Source organism: Chenopodium album, chromosome 3, assembly GCF_948465745.1.
Source record: "Chenopodium album chromosome 3, dcCheAlbu1.1, whole genome shotgun sequence".
In the NCBI taxonomy this organism is placed as follows: domain Eukaryota; kingdom Viridiplantae; phylum Streptophyta; class Magnoliopsida; order Caryophyllales; family Amaranthaceae; genus Chenopodium; species Chenopodium album.
The window spans coordinates 25,604,469-25,615,835 of record NC_137836.1 but is presented as its reverse complement, the minus strand read 5'-3'; the positions used below and the strand labels follow the sequence as shown (position 1 = coordinate 25,615,835).

Here is an 11,367-nt window from a genome sequence, read left to right as displayed (position 1 = left end):
CCTCAACACAAGGTATCACATCGCCAATGAGGGCATGAAAATCAATCATAGAGTCCTCAAATGAAGTTCTCTCACAATCGACATCTCCCTCAAGCTCAAAAACTCCAAAGGAATCAACCTCATCCGTCTTTGCACCACAATAAACAACCTTTCCTTCCACAAACTCAAAACCTAAGTCCTCAAAACCGTGCATGAATGGATGCAAATATAACTCAAAATCATCTCTCTCCCATGAAGCATCATCAATGAACTCATTTAAAAGGCTATGGGTTTTCTTTTGACTCTTAAAGAATGCATTGGTCATAACCTCAATCGAGTCGAAATACTCATGGATAGAAGAGTCACAAACATGCACATGAGACTCATCAAGATGGGAAAGAGAGTTAGAAATTTCAATATCAACACTCTCTTCATTCTCAACTCCTTCACCATCACTCAAATGCTCACCAATGGGATCCTCACACTCTCTTGGTTGCTCAAAATCATCATCATCATCCTCAACACACACATTAAATTGGGATTTATCACAAACAAGCATCAAGGATGACAATTGGATTTCTAACTCTTCTCCTCTTCTCTTTTCCTCCTCAATACGCTCCTCATTCTTTTTCATTATCTCTAATTGACCTCTCATAGAATTAAGAATCATCTCCTTATTAGGCCCAAACTCATTATCAAGCTCAATGCGCCTAATTTGAGACTCAAATGTATCAACAAGAGTTCAAAAGATGTAGAAGGTTGAGGCTCAACAAGAGAAGAAGAAGTACAACCAATATTGGAAGAATCAACATTAAGATCATGAGCATATACATCACATTGAAGAGTGGGGGCACAATTTATAACATGAGATTCATCATTAAGGGAATGAAGCACATCACAAGAAGGCATGGTAAATAATGAATAATATTGAAACACACCATAAGCATCAACTTGAGCTTGCACTTCATTATCATGAACAAAAGGAGAAATAAAGTTGAAATCATGTGTTCTAGGTTCACTTAAGGGCTCATGTGACAAATCATGGGAATTCATGCTAATATTAGAAGAATCAAGACATTGCATATCAATATTAGACTCATGATTACCCCTATCATAAACATCCCTAGAAAACCAAACATAAAAATCCCAAGCATCATCAATTGACAATGCTCTAAATTCACCATTATGCATACATTCAACTTCATCCCTAGTTTGCTCATTCAAACCAAAATAAAAAATCACACAAGCCTCCCAAATATTACAACAATTATAGTCCAAAAATCCCTCAAGTCTAATGAAATATTCACAAAAAGGCTCATTGCTATATTGAGGAAATGATAGACATGCCATTTTTTTTTTCACAAAACAAACAAAAATCAAATAAAAGTAAAAATATACACAAAGACCTAGACTCAAGCAATCAAAAACACTCAAACAAAGACACCGTTCCCCGGCAACGGCGCCATTTTGACGAGTGGAAAACTAGGTCGTTATCTAATCTTCCCTCGGTCAAACTAAATTTATAAACACTTAACAAACCTAAATACGAGTATAGAGGCAAGTCAAGGGTCGAACCCAAAGGAACGGTAATGTTCAAGCACTTTCAATTATGCGCCTAAGCTAGGTCGAAGACGAAGGTAAGAGAGAATACTAACAACTAACAAAACAAGTAACCAAGGAAATAAAACACTAGGAACGGGGATCAACAAGTAATCATGTCAATTGCAACAACTTGGGAAGAGCATGCCAATCAAAGGTTGTGAGGACTAAATGATAAGATCAATCAATAGGAATCAAAGAGCTATCTCCTAATTGTTAAGCTAGGGTTCACTATGAATAACAAACTAAGAGAATCACAATCAAAACCAATTGATAATTGCAATTCCTAAATCAATTGTTCATGTCATTAGCAATTACAATGCAACCTAGCATAATTCTCAAGGCCAAATTGAACTACACACATGCAAACCTTCACTAATCACTTTAATCTCAACAATCAATCAACACAATTCCCAAATTAATCACAATTAATCAATCATACAAGTTTCACCCAATTCCTAGCCAAACAACTATTCGTGAATCATCATCTATCAACTAACAACTATGGAAAACAAGAATCAACAAAATATCAAGAACAATTACTCTAATCAAACATCAAATATCAAAATCAAACCAAACAAACATCAAATTAAACAAAGCAATTGAATGAGATAGAGTTTAGAAATTCTCATTGATAATTAAGAAGATATCCAACACAATTGTCACACTTGCATCTTCAATCTCTTAATCACCATTGAAATTCCTCACTTTCTCTCTCTAAAACTACTCCAAATCTAGCCTAATCTAGAGAGAGAAGCTCTCAACCTAAGAGAGAGAAAACTATTCTAAAACTAAAGAATTACATGAATAAATAATAAAGGAAACTAAAAAACTATATAAACAAAAGGAGAAAAGAAGCTTAAAATCGTAAAAGACCCAGAAACCCGCGCCCGCGGAGAAATCGGCCGCGCCCGCCGAGGGGAACAAACACCCCGATAGCCGTGCCCGCGGCCCAAGCCCGCACCCGCGGCCCAAGCCCGCGCCCTCGGGGAGCCCTCGGGACAACCGCGGGTGCTTACTTCCGAAATACGGCAGTTTTGGAGCTGCAGCAACCCCGCGCCCACGGGTACTGTAGCCCGCGCCCGCGGCAGTTTTCCAAGGCCAACTTCAAAAGGCTGTAACTTCCGATCTAAGAATCGTATGAAGGCGTGCAACCTATCATTGGAAATCTCTTCAAGTCTAGTTTCCAACCCAACTTGTATCACCCTAATCCGATCTGTAGAACTTGAGATATGACTAAAACAATGCACAAAGGTTCTATTTGATACTTTGCAATCCTTCGTTTTCCTTTGTTTCAAACTCAAATTCAATTCCGAAAAGTGCATATTGATCCTAGTGGGTGCTATTTTCAATTCCCATGCATATAGCTCGCGACGTACCTACAAAACTAGACAAAGAAACGGAGAAGCAAGAGAAATAGCCGAGAAATGAATAAAATGATAAGAAAGCCATTAAAAGCATGCATTTCTCTAAACTAACACAAAAACACGCGAATCGAGCATTATTCTCTAAAAACACGACATAAACGACTACAAAGGAGCATATAAATATAAAGAAAACATAGCCTAAAGGCACCATAAATGGCACGGATCAAAATACCGGCGCTGGATGGCTGCTTCCCTAGTAATGGCATCCTGGGTCTTCTGAATCTGGGCCTAGGCATACTTCAGCCGCTCATTCTCCTTGTCCTTCCATTCCAAGAAGGCATTTAGCCGCAGGAAGAGCTGTGTACAGGGTAAATGTGTTAGCAAAGTAAGAGTGAAATATTGACTAAGTGCATTTGAGGGGAAAAGTTACCTCAGCGCTGCAATTGATCATGGGGCCGAGGAAGCCCTCATGTATTCCCCGCAGCTTATCTCGCTGCTCAGCAGGGACGGCCCGGGCCATGGCTTCCCGCATAGCCTTTCTGTCAACCCCAGTAAGGGACTGGCCGGGCGTCTTCATGTGTATCTCCACTGCAATATATGTATGCGGACGCAAAGAGTTTAATGTAAGCTCAGTAAAAAAGAGAAGAAACAAAATAAAAAAAAATCCAAAGTTACTTGGACTGACCGTCAAAGAAGCTTGGAGGGGTAGGAAGGTTGAAAGTGAAGGGCGGAGGCGGCGCAGGCTCGTCACCCTCTTCTCCCATCTGGCCAGGCTGGTCGCCGGCCGACTGAGTGACCTCCAGCCAATCAGCTTCCTTGACTCTTTGAACGGGCGGAGTCAATTCAGGCCCGGCCGGTTTTGCCGAGGTCGACTTACCCCTATCGTCCGATTTCTCGGACCTAACATGACCTGGCATGGCGGTCGGATATATGAACTTGGAGGCCCCGCTATCGCTCAGCCGCGGTTGTTCTCCTTTGGACTGCTTAGAGGCAGTCCGCGACGTCGTCTTAGCCGCAGAAGTGGAAGTGGTCTTGGACGCGACCGTCTTCCTTTGTTTGGACGTCTTGCCGTCCTGGTCCGTCTTGGACGAAGGGGACGACTGCTTCCGTTTGGACCGAGGGGTTGGAGTGGCCAGCTGTAGAGGCAAAAGTTAGTAAAAAGAGAGCAAGATAATATAATTGGTAGGCCGTGCCAAGTTAGGAAGAAGATCTGTTCCGTAATGCATACACGGACAAAAAGAAGAAATTAAGATGGGTTTACTTACTCCTTTAGATTGCTCGTACAGCTTCTGGCGAGCCTTGTACCGAGCCAAGTCAATCTCGGTCATGTTGACCTCCCCTTTCTGCTCTGGGTCAAGCATCTTGTATGCCTCAACTGAAAGAGAAAAGGAAAAAGTGTTAGAAAATTCTTCAAGTTCAAATAATCTGTGTATGTGTAAGAATATGTGTCCATGCGTCCACCTTGGGGCAGGTTCTTGTACAGGCCATAGGCGGACATAAATGTGGGATCTCGCAGCCAGCTGGATAAAGGGACCCAGTTACTTGGAACGCGCTCAGTTTTGCCGTTCCTTTTCACCCGCTTGACTTTGAAATATTCAAGCTGGTACTCCTGGCTGGGGTGGACGGGTGGCTTATCAGGCTTGAGGTCCCCGCGTCCAAGTTGAATTGGCTCAGCATTGAACCGATTCATCCGCAAGTTGAATTCAACATCCTTGGTTTTGATGCGGTAGAATCGGTGCTTCCAGTCACGCCACTTAGAGACGCGGTCCACCACCATCATGTAGTCTCTAGTGGTGCTCAAGATGAACCAGTCGTTCGTATCCGCGTCCAGCTTAGTCAGTGAGTGCATCTCACAGAAAACTGCGAAGTCCGGCTTGAAGCCTTTGCAGATGCACGTCACTAAGTACCCAAAAATATTCAACCAGCTGTTTGGCATCAGCTAGAAGAGGTCTATGTCATACTCGTCCAAGATTGTGCGGACGAAAGGATGGAGGGGGAAGCGCAGTCCAACGTCTAAGGCCGCCCTGTAGACGCTAAAGGATCTTTGGCGCGGCCTCTCTTCTTCCCAAGCGGCCAAAGCGCGGGACTTCCTTGGAGGCTGGATCTCAAATCCCTCCCCAAGGTGGAGGAATGCCTTGTATTCCTCAAATTTGTAGTTCAGGTAGCCCAAGGCTGTGCTACCCACCGTACAGGCGAACGGATCCTTGAAGTTGTCAATATTGGCAACATCCTCCTCGTTCACCTCTTTACCCTCAGCGGCCGCCGCGTTGCCCTAGGCTGCATTCTCAATCTCATCCTCATCTCGCCGAGGAACGCTCCCAAACTCGGAAGACAGCACTCTGTCCAGATCGGCTGCCTCCGCTGAGCTGCGGCTCCTAGAACTACGGCCGCCTCCGGGAGAGACAATATCTTCAAGCGGCCTTTTGCCTTTATCTTTGGCACCGGCCACCTGACTTCCCGTAGGAGGTGCTCTGCGAGGGGGCAGGTCGGACGGTTCGTTAATTGAAACCCCCGTTCTTGGTCTGTCCGACCTGCCATATCGGAGATAGAGTTCTGAGGGAGTGGGGACGGACGTATCAGCGTCCGCCCGAGAAGAAGAAGGAGGCCCTTCACAGAGTAGCAACTCGGCCCCATCCATGACCGAGCTGGCATATTGGGGGAACCTCAACCCCGGAGTTCGCCCGGACGTTCCCCCCGCAATAGAAGCGCCTTGAGCTCTTTGGCGCTCCTCGAACGAGGAAGTTACTTCCACGGCCGAGCAGTAAGTGCCCGTGGAAGCGGTCGTAAGAGTGGTAGAAGGGGTCTCTAAGTCAGCATTATTGGGGTCATAGGGAGGCCTAGGATTTACCAGACTTTCGTCTGGATTTCTGGCCGCATGACGATCGTGCGTTTGCATCGTCCGTGCCATGTTCGACTGCAGGGACAGAGAAGAATGGGTGGATGTGAGTTGGTACGCACTAGAAATGGACCCACTCCATGAAGGAGACAACTCGTCTCCGTCCACTCTAGACTCCTCAGTCCCAGGCGAACGGCCGGCCTCATGAGGAGAAACGGACGAAGCCGAGTGTTGAGCCAGCTTTTAAATAAACAAAGAAATAAAAATGCAAGGAAAAGAAAACAGGCGGCCTACCTCAACAAATGTTGAAAACTTGGAAGCCTTGAAGATTGATCGGAAAACTCAACAAATGTTCCCGGAAAACTCAAACGCACGACGGAGCTCTTGAAGATTCAAAGGAAAACACACTTTCTCTCTCTAGAAGCTCTGAATTCTCTCTAGAAAAAGTAAAGTTCCAAAGTGCCAAAGTGAAGTCAAACCCCTTGTATATATAGGGAAAATTTATGAGGGTAAGATAGTAAATTCATCTTTCCCGCCTAACACAGTTGAACGGTTACAATTTGAAAATGTGACCTAGAATTTGGAGGGACAAGGAGAAACTCCGTTAAATTAGGCGGAAAAGAAGATGACCTAATAAACGACGCGTCCAAAGGGAAGTTGACAGAGCTAAAGCTATCTCCGCAATGGCAAGACGGTCGCACCTCCCAAAAGCAAGATGGCCTACCTTCGTCCGCGCCATTTGTATAGACAGGCGTTCGCTCTAAAATTGTCAGGCGGACAGAAATCTGACAAAACCATAATACACTTGTACGCACCAAGGCTATTTGAGGTTAGAGGAGTCGGCCTGTAAGCGTACGAGCCACCCCCTCTGAGGGGCAAATGTTGTGGGTAAAAATACCCCGTATACGTGGACCAATCCCATAGTGACACGTGGCCCAGTTATAGGGTGACACGTGTCACCACGGGAAGATGCCACGTAATTCAAAGCCCTTAAGGCCGCAGGCCAGTCTCGTTGCGACACGTGGCCCAGTCAGAGGGTGACACGTGTCGTCATGAGAAGATGTCATGTGTTAAAGGCATTTGTTCCCTTAATAATCAACACGCCAGAAAACCCTAACAACGTCAGGGCCCAAATCCCGAGAGATATCAATGAAAGCCGCAAAACGGCGCCCCCAGACTAGCACGTGGCATTCACTGATTGCGCAGCCAATCACGTCACGCAAATCTAGGGTATAAACCCTAGAGAGGGGCACGAGTCCCACCCCTATAAATACCCCAATCATTTATGATGGGAGGGGGATTAAGACATTTACAAACAATAGAGCATTAAATAGCTCCAACTTCTCTCTACTTTCTCTCTCTAGGCTTTTCCGTTCTGATCACTGACTTGATCGTCGGAGGCGAATATTCCGTTGATCGGAATATTCGTTGTTTTGCAGGTAGGACCGTCTCGTTGTCAGAAGAGCGTGACCAGTATCCTAGGAAATCCAAAAAACACCCAAAACAGAACTCATGCCATAAATTGATGAAAGATATGATTTTTGATAGCTTGAGATTATTGTAGCACTTTATTTGATGTTTTCTAGTTTAAATGCATGAAAGTGATTTGAACTAGATTAAGATCATCTCTATTTTAATGATTGCATGAGAATGAGTTATTAAAGTGGAGCTTTATGGATTGTGCTTCTTTATTCTCTTGATTTGATTGTAACTAATAGGATGCATGAGAATGATCCTTATTAGTATAGACCTTTTTCATTGATTTGCCTAGACTATTGCATGAGAATGAATTGTTTAGGTAGAATCTTGTGTTCTTTGGCATGTTCTTCATGATAGTCATTATTATTCCCCTCTTTCTAATCATATTTGACACCCCATATCCCTAGATTTGTTCTCTCTTGATTTTAATTATCATTTTCTTTGCTTATTTGTAGTTTTAGTGCTCTTTATTCAAAAACTAACAAAAATGATCCCCTTTTTACTCTTGCATTAGTGAAAATTGATGTTGAATTAGTGAGCTTCCTTAGTGGTTCGACCCTTTACTTGCCACTAACTATTTTGGTGTAAGTTTAGGTATTATAAATGATTAATTTGATTAGGGTAGTAGTTTTACGACCTATCTAACCCTCGATCATATTTTGGCGCCGTTGCCAGGAAGCGGCTTGTTTAGCGTCTGCTTTTGCTTTTGTTAGAGTCATTTTACTTGCTTTTCCTTCTGTTTTGTTTGTTTTATCATCCATTTCATTGCTAATTGTTTGCTTAGAATTGGTGAATGCTTAAGAGGTCTCAAGGACCACCCTCACATCAAATTGACCATGAGATCGACCGAACTTTGAGACAAGTCCGTAGGCTTTATCAAGAAGAGGGAAGAGGTTTTGGTGCTATAGTTGATAGTGAGAGTGATTCTTACTCTTCAAGTTCGCAAAGCGGATCAATGGTGGGACAAGAAGATGATGTTTTGTTTCGTGATTTTGGATATCCGGAGGATTATGAGCTCACAGGAGGGATTTTGCTACCCGTCACGGAAACCAACTTCTCAATCCATCCCCAATATACTAGAATGGTCCAATCGGAGCAATTTTCCGGAAGTTCAAGTGAGGACCTTATTGAACATTTGGACCGATTCCTTGAGTTGTGCGCGATGATGCAAACCAATAAAGTGAGCCAAGACTACATTTGTTTGCATCTCTTCTGGAAATCTCTCACCAGAAGAGCAAAGAAATGGCTAAAGCAAGTAAAGACTAACTCTCTCACAACATGGAGAGAGGTGGTAAAGGCGTTCTTGAAGCGATTTATCTCCGAGGAGAAGACCGCCGAAATGAGAAGGAAAATCGCATCATTTGAGCAAGAAGCCCATGAAACTTTTGGTGAAGCTTGGGAGAGATTCAAAGAGTTGGTGCAAGCATGTCCTCACCATGTGTACAATCAAGGGTTGCTCATGCGGTTTTTCTACGACAGATTGGAGACTGATGAATGGAAAACTAGGTCGTTATCTAATCTTCCCTCGGTCAAACTAACTTTATAAACACTTAACAAACCCTAATACGAGTATAGAGACAAGTCAAGGGTTGAACCCAAAGGAACGGTAATGTTCAAGCACTTTCAATTATGCGCCTAAGCTAGGTCGAAGACGAAGGTAAGAGAGAATACTAACAACTAACAAAACAAGTAACCAAGGAAATAAAACACTGGGAACGGGGATCAACAAGTAATTATGTGAATTGCAACAACTTGGAAAGATCAAGTCAATCAAAGGTTGTGAAGACTAATAAGAGCAATCAATTAGAATTAAAGAGCTATCTCCTAATTGTTAAGCTAGGGTTCACTATGAATAACAAACTAAGAGAATCACAATCAAAACCAATCGATAATTGCAATTCCTAAATCAATTGTTCGTGTCATTAGCAATTACAATGCAATCTAGCATAATTCTCAAGGCCTAATCGAATTACACACATGCAAACCATCATTAATAACTTTAATCTCAACAATTAATCAACACAATTCCCAAATTAATCACAATTAATCAATCATACAAGTTTCACCCAATTCCTAGCCAACAACTACTCAAATATCATCATCTAGTAACAATCAACTAAAGAAACCAAGAATTCACAAAATATGGAAAACAACTACACTAATCAAGCATCAAACATCAAAATCAATTCAAACAAACATGAAATTGAATAAAGCAATAAAGAGGAGAGAGAGTGAGAAAGCTTCATTGATTGATAATGGAGATTTTCAATACAATTGTCATCTTAAATATTCAACCACTCAAATAACCATTAAAATTCCTCACTTTCTCTCTCTAAAATCTACTATCTACAGAGAGAAGCTCTCCACTAAGCTAAGAAATATGTGGTCTAATTCTAATTCTCTAATTCTAATTCTACTCTCCTTTTCTCTCTAACCCAAAAATGGGTATATATAATTCCAAGGTTAAAAGAAAATAAAAGAGAAAAGAAAACAAAAGAAAAAGAAATGAAAATAAAATAAATAACAAAAGAAAAAGAAAGTAAAAAGAAATATAGAAAATAAAAGGGAAAAATAAAAAGAAAATTAAAAGAATGTATAAAAAAACCGAAATCAAGAAGTCAGTGGACTTCCAAAACGACAGCTATAATTGGGAAATTATCCCATGATTCGCATTTCATCAAAACATCACCAATGATCATCATAATCACCACCGTTGATTTTGGTTCGATTTGAGCCTTGTTTGTGTGATTGTGTGAGGTGCGATTGAAGGCTTTGAGTGCGGTGGTGGCTGGCTTGTTGCGGCTAGGGCAGGGGCTGCTAGTTGCGGTGGTGAAGGAGGTGCAATTTGTTGCGGTTTGCGGAGATAGAAGGTGGCGCATTTGTGCGGTTGTTATTGGAGGAAATTGGTGGCTGGTTTGGTTGATTGAATTGGTGGTAGAAAGGAGGTGCGAAGTGAGTTAAATGCAGGAGCAGGGGAAACGGCTGGAACAGAGGAGCTGCTGGCGGGAACAGGGCACGAAAGGGTCGCGCCCGCGGCCAGACCGCGGTGACTTACTGCCTGTTTTGGATGTTTTGGTGCAATCGAGCCCGCGCCCGCGGCTACCTATGCTGCTGCGTTGAATTGGTGATGTGATGGCGTAGTTTGCTAAGTAGTAGCTGTTGTTGTTGTTGGTGATTGCAATTAAAGGAGTGGTTTGGACATCAAGCTTGAATTGAATCGAGTCTTGTCCCGAGCAATCACCTACACGAACAACCGAAAAAGGAGACAAATAAAATAAAATAAATAAAATGGAAATAAATAAAGTAAAAATAAAAGAAATAAAACTAAAACCATAAATTAAGGACTAAAATCATGAAAAACTAATAAAAACTAATCAAAACCCAAAATGAGTTATTAAAATGGAAAACTAAGAAAATTATATGAAAATATAGAAAAATGACCTAAATCTTATTCTTTTGAGCGCCATAAATGACCCTCATCAGAGACACTTTGGTGGTAGGGAAGGTTATACAGTTGATTATGGAAGAGGAACCTCGTTTTGATGTACTGCTCAAGTAACTCTACTGTGTTTGAATCTTATGTTGCCAATATATTGATAAATATAATATTTTGATGAATATTTACAAAATGATCACATATTATGTACTCCCTCCATTTTTTTTTAAATGCATCACTTTAACAATTACATTATTCACATACCATGGTTGACTTAATTTTTTCACCTATAAAAAATAAATAAATGTTATTATACAATATATTATTAGATTTGTTGTAATGTCTAGTTTCATAATATAACTAGCCTTTTGGCCCGTTCGATGTACGAAGTAATTGTTTCATTGCTAAAACTTAAAAGGAAAAATAGAATGAGGGTAGAACTGTGGAAAAAGATAAGGAATGGCAAAGAAATGGCTAAAGCAAGTAAAGACTAACTCTCTCACAACATGGAGAGAGGTGGTAAAGGCATTCTTGAAGCGATTTATCTCCAAGGAGAAGACCGCCGAAATGAGAAGGAAAATCGCATCATTTGAGCAAGAAGCCGATGAAACTTTTGGTGAAGCTTAGGAGAGATTCAAAGAGTTGGTGCAAGCATGTCCTCACCATGTGTA

The 11,367-nt window shown here is 41.9% G+C and overlaps 2 non-coding genes across 2 annotated transcripts; both read right to left on the bottom strand.

The window, feature by feature from the left end:
- Positions 1 to 8,596: 8,596 nt before the first annotated feature.
- Positions 8,597 to 8,703, bottom strand: LOC145625771 (small nucleolar RNA R71). Its single transcript, XR_014110675.1, has one exon. It is a non-coding gene; the product is annotated as a small nucleolar RNA R71 (small nucleolar RNA).
- Positions 8,704 to 11,260: 2,557 nt separating this feature from the next.
- LOC145625751 (small nucleolar RNA R71) lies at positions 11,261 to 11,367 on the bottom strand. Its single transcript, XR_014110656.1, has one exon. It is a non-coding gene; the product is annotated as a small nucleolar RNA R71 (small nucleolar RNA).